Source organism: Brassica rapa, chromosome A05 (genome assembly GCF_000309985.2).
Source record: "Brassica rapa cultivar Chiifu-401-42 chromosome A05, CAAS_Brap_v3.01, whole genome shotgun sequence".
Lineage (NCBI taxonomy): Eukaryota > Viridiplantae > Streptophyta > Magnoliopsida > Brassicales > Brassicaceae > Brassica > Brassica rapa.
Genome location: NC_024799.2, coordinates 15,537,240 through 15,543,532, shown reverse-complemented (window position 1 = coordinate 15,543,532; position 6,293 = coordinate 15,537,240). Strand labels below are relative to the sequence as shown.

The 6,293-nt window shown below is 43.9% G+C and overlaps 1 non-coding gene across 1 annotated transcript; it reads right to left on the bottom strand.

Moving 5' to 3' along the window:
• Positions 1–792: 792 nt before the first annotated feature.
• Positions 793–900, bottom strand: LOC117134493. The gene has a single exon (XR_004458678.1). It is a non-coding gene; the product is annotated as a small nucleolar RNA R71 (small nucleolar RNA).
• Positions 901–6,293: the final 5,393 nt, after the last annotated feature.

Sequence of the window (6,293 nt, the reverse complement as noted above, 5' to 3'; positions counted from 1 at the left end):
TCTGACACAAAAAAAATTTCTTGTCTTTTCAGGTGCATGCCTATCAGTACCAGAAGCAACAAGGAAAAACACATGCTATTCTCAGAAGATCCTGCTCACCTGGAACACATGTTCCACATCGCTCGACGCAACAGCTTTCACGTCGACTGATTCTCGCACCAACCCATCGACCGACACCCGACCTTCATTGTCGACCGATACACCTCGTTCGACATCCATCGATCCTACACCGCTTACATCGATCGATCCTCAGTCGCGGAACATGGTTGGGATTGTTATTCTCAGACAGGATGAGAATGGAGACCTGTATGACTAGGATGGTCATCTGCCTAATGCAACAGGTCATAAACTAGACGCTCAGGAAAATGTAATCCCTGATGTTGATGCTACAAGAGCTGCTCAACCTGTAGAAGAGGCTGCTCCACCAAAGGCACTGGCCGACTACAATCGTCCAGACGAGTACTACACCAACAGATCAGCTATTCGCCTTCCAGAGATTCAGAAGGAGAATTTCGAGCTGAAGCCTCAGTACTACACACTCGTGGCACAGCTACCCTACTCTGGGTTACCGCATGAGCATCCTATCGACCATCTGGAGAGGTTCGAGGATCTTATCGCTGCTATTCGTATGGATGGAGTCCCTGGGGACTACCTATTGTGCAAGCTCTTCAAATATGCTCTGACTGGAAAAGCGATGCATTGGGTTAATCAGCTACCCACAGGATCTCTAAAATCCTGGGCTGACATCAAGAATGCTTTCTTGCGAAACTTCTTTGATGAGGCACGCGCTGAAGACTTGAGGAACAAAATTTCTACGTTCGCGCAGGAGACTGGAGAGTCTTTTAAAGATGCGTGGATCAGATTCAAGTTCTTCCAGCTAGACAGTCCACACCATGGATTCAATGAAGTACAACTGCTGAGCACTTTCTTCAGAGGTATCGCCTTGAGGTATCAGATGGCTCTTGATACAGCTAGCGAGGGAAACTTCAACACCAGGAATTTGGTGGAGGCTATGAGACAGATAGAAAATTTAGCAAACAGCAGCAGCACCAAGAACACTGACTTTGAGATGAAGAAGTCTTTTGCATCTCTAGGAAAGGAGCAGATGGACGAAGTTAGAGGAAAGTTATATGTGGTTGATGAGCTTCTTAGGAAGCAGGTCTGTTCAGCTGAAGGAGAAGTAGCTGTAGACATGGAAGGAGAAGATGATGTGAACTACATTGGAGGTACTGGATTTTAGAGATCTGGAAATCAGGGTGGAAACATAAACTTCTATGGCAATGGTCAGAGGAGTAACCAGAGTTCACAGTTCCAATAACCTTTCAGCAACAACATCAGAGGCTATGGAAACTCATAATACCAGAATCCACCACCACAGACTAAGGAAAGCAAGATTGAAGCACTGCTTGACAGAGTTCTGGAAGGACAGCAGCAACTCACTGTGGACTTCAATGGGAAAATAGATTTTGCCTACAACAGTCTGAACACAAGAATTGATACCTTAGGGACTCAAGTGAGGAAGCTTGAAATGCAAGTGGCTCAAACTAGAGACACTGTAAAGAGGCAAGAAGCCTTGGCTAGAGAGGTAGGAGTTGAGAAAGCAAAACACCACGTGAATGCCATCCTAGATGATGAATTCTGGAAAGTGGTGTATCATGAGAAGCTCGGAGAAGGAGACTTCGAAATTGAAAGCTATGAGCTTCGGCTGATCACACTGGTGTCGACCGATGTCAATGGATGCACATCGCTCGACAGACCAAGACGAAGATCGATCGACGGATTACTCTAGACATCGATCGACATCATCTGCTGAATCGACTGCGGAGTGTAGTGCAGTTCGAATCATGACTCATAAGGAATTCGCAGAAAAATACCCTCACCCACCCTTCCCTTTCAACGTCAAAATCGATCGACCGCATGAGCCAGCCATCGATCGACAAAGAGAGACCGACATCGATCGACCCCCTTCACCTCCCATCGATCTACGGACACCTCTCACCCACCGAGTGCGATTACCATTAATTGATAGTAACCGAATCAACGCACTCAGACCACCACCTAAACCTTTAGCAAACCCACCAGAACCTACAACCAACACTTTAGACACTGCACCACAGCCTATGCAAGTTGATGAGGCAACTGAGGGAAGAGTGTTAAGGAAAAGGAAGGAGAAAACTCCTAAGAACCTTAAGAGGGAAGCTAATGAGAAGGAGATGGATGGTTTCACTAAGAGAGTCCTCAGAATCCCAGTGGAGAAACAATTTGATGAAGTTTATTTCACACACCGGTTGTGGATGTTCTTAAGGGAGACTAAAGAAACTGAGGAGGACACTAGGAGAATGTTTCATCATGTCAGGGAAATGATGAAACTAAGGATCACATTGAAGAAGAAGAGTGATCCTGGGAAGTTTGCAATACCATGTCTGGTAAAGGGTATTGAATTTCCCCATGCACTTTGTGACACATGAGCATCAGTCAGTATCCTACCTAAGGTTATGGCAGACCAGCTGGGTCTGAAAATAGAGCCCTCATCAGAATCTTTCACCTTCGTGGATCTTTCAGAAAGGACCTCAGGAGGCATCATAAGAGACCTTGAGGTACAGATTGGTAACACCCTTGTCCCAGTAGATTTTCATGTCCTGGACATCAAACTTAATTGGAACTCTTCACTTCTGCTTGGAAGAGCTTTCTTAGCTGCAGTAGGAGATGTATGTGACATGAACACCAACAGATTATGTCTGACACAGATAGATCCAGACGTCCACTATGACCTAGTTCGAGTTATGAGACAACAAGTCAACCTCGTGGAGCTTGGAAATGATCTTGGCTACATTGCAGCATGCCATTGTGGAGTAGAGTACGAAACCGAGTACTCGGAATCGATCGACACTCACACTGTCACATCGATCGATTCCAATGAGTCACCAACGACCGATGAACGCTATCCCACGTCGCTCGACGGGATGCAACCAGTAGACCACTCCACCTTACCAGATCAGTACTATCCAGGCTTTGCCTTTCAACAACCCGACAAGAACGGACGAGATGACTATTCCATAGGCAGTTGGGCAGATAGTGGATTGAATGAAAGTTTTGCAGTGGAGACTGTGATTCTTTCATCCAATGAGGATCGTACTAAGGAGTATGATGAGGATTACTGGAAGGAAAGAGCCACAGAGATTTCTATGCAGGATGAAAGATATTCAACCCATTCCTTCAACAACACGCCTCCACCATCGATCGACAGCATCTACTCATCATCAGTCGATTTCCATCCTCATCCAGCAAAACGATCATCTGCATCGATCGATACCACACCTGGTACATCGATCGATATTAAAGCCGCCGCCTCAGAAAAGGAAAAAGAGTATATTCCTATTCCAAATAGGTTTACTAACACCTATATAAGGAGTTTTGCACCCAAGAGTACTTCTCACGAAACAGAAGCAGAAAAGATGAATACTCCCACACACCGATCAGAAGAAACATCCAGGAGAAGCATTCGATCCAAAAACCTTAATTCAGCAGACAAACGTCTACCATCGATCGATACCTCAGTATCAACATCGATCGATTCTCATTCTAAACCTAAACTTTCTTTATCTACTAAAGTATGAGTATTGATTACGACTTTCTATTGCCTGATGAATTTGGTATTTTCAGGGACCAAGATGGTCATGCAAGAGCTATGGATGGAAGGATTCTACAAGTATCCAGAGAGGACATAGCAGATATTGTTCAGTTGGCCAATGGAGTAGACAACTTGTTTACGCAGCAACACAAAATGTTAGAGATCCTGTAGGTAGCTGCTTAGGCCAGTGCATCGCTTCTCCAGTCAGAGTATACTTGAAGAGCTTGCACAGTAGATAGTCCTCAAGGACTCCATCCATACGGATAGAAGCGATTAGATCCTCGAACCTCTCCAAATGGTCCATAGGATGCTCGTGCGGTAACCTAGAGTAGGGTAGCTGTGACAAAAGTGTGCAGTACTGAGGCTTCAGTTCAAAATTCTCCTTCTGAATCTCTGGAAGGCGAATGGCTGATCGGTTGGTGTATTACTTGTTTGGACGATTGTAGACGGCCAGTGCCCTTGGTTGAGCAGCCTCTTCTACAGGTTGATCAGCTCTTGTAGCATCAGCATCAGGCATTACAGTCCCCTGGGCGTCTAGTTTTTGACCTGTTGCATTACGCAGATGACCATCCTTGTCATACAGGTTTCCATTCTCATCCTGTCTGAGAATAACAATCGCAACCATGTTTCACGACTGAGGACCGATCGATGAACGCGGTGTTATTGGTCGATGTCGAATGAGGTATATTGGTCGACGGTGAAGGTCGGGTTTCGGTCGATGGTTGGGTGTGAGTATCGGTCGACGTGAAAGCTGCTGCGTCGAGCGACGTAGAACGTTGATCTTTGCGGATCGTGCGTTCCAGGTGAGCAGGATCTTTTGAGAATAGCATGTGTTTTTCCTTGTTGCTTCTGGTACTGCTGGGCATGCACCTGAAAAGACTAGAAAAAAATTTTGTGTCAGAATGGGGGTAAAGAAAAAGAAAAGAATTACTAATACTAAATCTAAAGGCGATCAAAGCTCCCCGGAAACAGCGCCAAATTTGATACCACTCAAATTACCCTAAGGAGTGAATTACTCTCTCAAATAAGATGTTCAATTGCAGTACTTAGGGATCGAATCCACAAGGAGCTATTGAACCTATTAAATTTAGATGATTATTAATTCTAAGGTTTTGTTGTTTATTGGTTTAAAAGTAAATAGCAATCCTAAATGAGCAAGTCTATTGCTCGACTAACAAGATGATTGGGGGTGTAACTTATTAGAAAGATATTAGATTCAGGGTTTCTATTCAGGTGTGGAAGATTATAATCCTATAGATGCCAATCAGTTGCTTGCATGATATGTTAGAACTCAACCCCTTAACACAATGATCAGCAATGGCAATGTTTCACTGTTTAACTAACTAGATCTTGGATCTCAACTGTCGTTTATTGACCACAAGAAAGTGTCGATCGTTGGTCCTATAGGGACATCGATCGATACACCTTTCGCAAGATCGATCGATTGTCAGAAGACAGTATCGATCGATGCTTCTAGTTAAGCCCTAGGCGCAAGTTGATAATGAACACTAGCTTCCTGGTTCAGCGGTAGCCTTTTTCCTATCGTCTAGTCTGACAGATTACATTCAGGACTGGATGGTCAAAGTTGCTTGACTCATGCAGATTCCTAGATTCAATATTCTAGGTAGCTAATCTAGAACAAGCATTAAGATCAATCTATCAATAAATACTACTACTTAGCAATCTATAGTTGGAGCTAATCCCTCTAACCTATTTGAACCCTGAATCTAACAAGTGAACTACTCAGACATAGCTAAGCATTTCATGACACAAAATGTAAATGAAAACTGCATAGGATAGAATAGATGAATCAAATGGAGTTCCAATCACAAATCTCTCTATGATCTTCTCTCTTAAAACTCTTTACTGAAAATAAGAAAACATAAAAGGTGGCTGAAAAGTTTTCTTGCCTCTAAACACTTAGGCAAGTATATAATCTATTAGATCAAAAAATCATCAGGGGTATTCTTGTAATTTGGTGAAGTCTTGGGTTTAAAGTCGGCTGCAACTAGGTCGCGCGTCCACGTCTCGGCATCGATCGATGGTACATGATGTACATCGATCGATCATAATCTTCAATCGTCAAGGCGTCTCTTCTATATCGGTCGACGACACTGGATGTGCATCGATCGATTGTCTCTCCTTCGTATCGACCTCTAATGGTCAGCTCGGATGAAATCTCCTTTAAGCTCCTAAATGCTCCATAATCATCACTTTACTCCAAGATACTTATGAACCTGAAAACATACATAATAGGATAGAATATATAGTATATAGATAGTAAAATACTTATATACCATGGATGAAAATGGGTCAAATCCATGGTATATCATGCTAGAAAGTGATTAGAGTAGCAATCAAATTGTATTTGATCATAATCCTCTTTCGAGGCCAAGCGAATCGACGTCGGTGAGATCCCTGGGACTGATCTATCTCTCTCTCCGCTTTTACTCGACTCGTCGTTCATCAGCAAACATGTCTTGGTGGGACTCAATCCTTACGGGTCGAACGCTGGCCTTGTCGATCCCTATACTGCGGTCATTCTTTGGACTCCGAGCAGTTCTCGTGGCGAACAGTCGGGTGATCGTCTCGATGATCCTGCTCCCTTTGTTGAACTCGAGGCCATGCCTGCTGCAAACGAGCTTATTGCCTCCAATGAAAC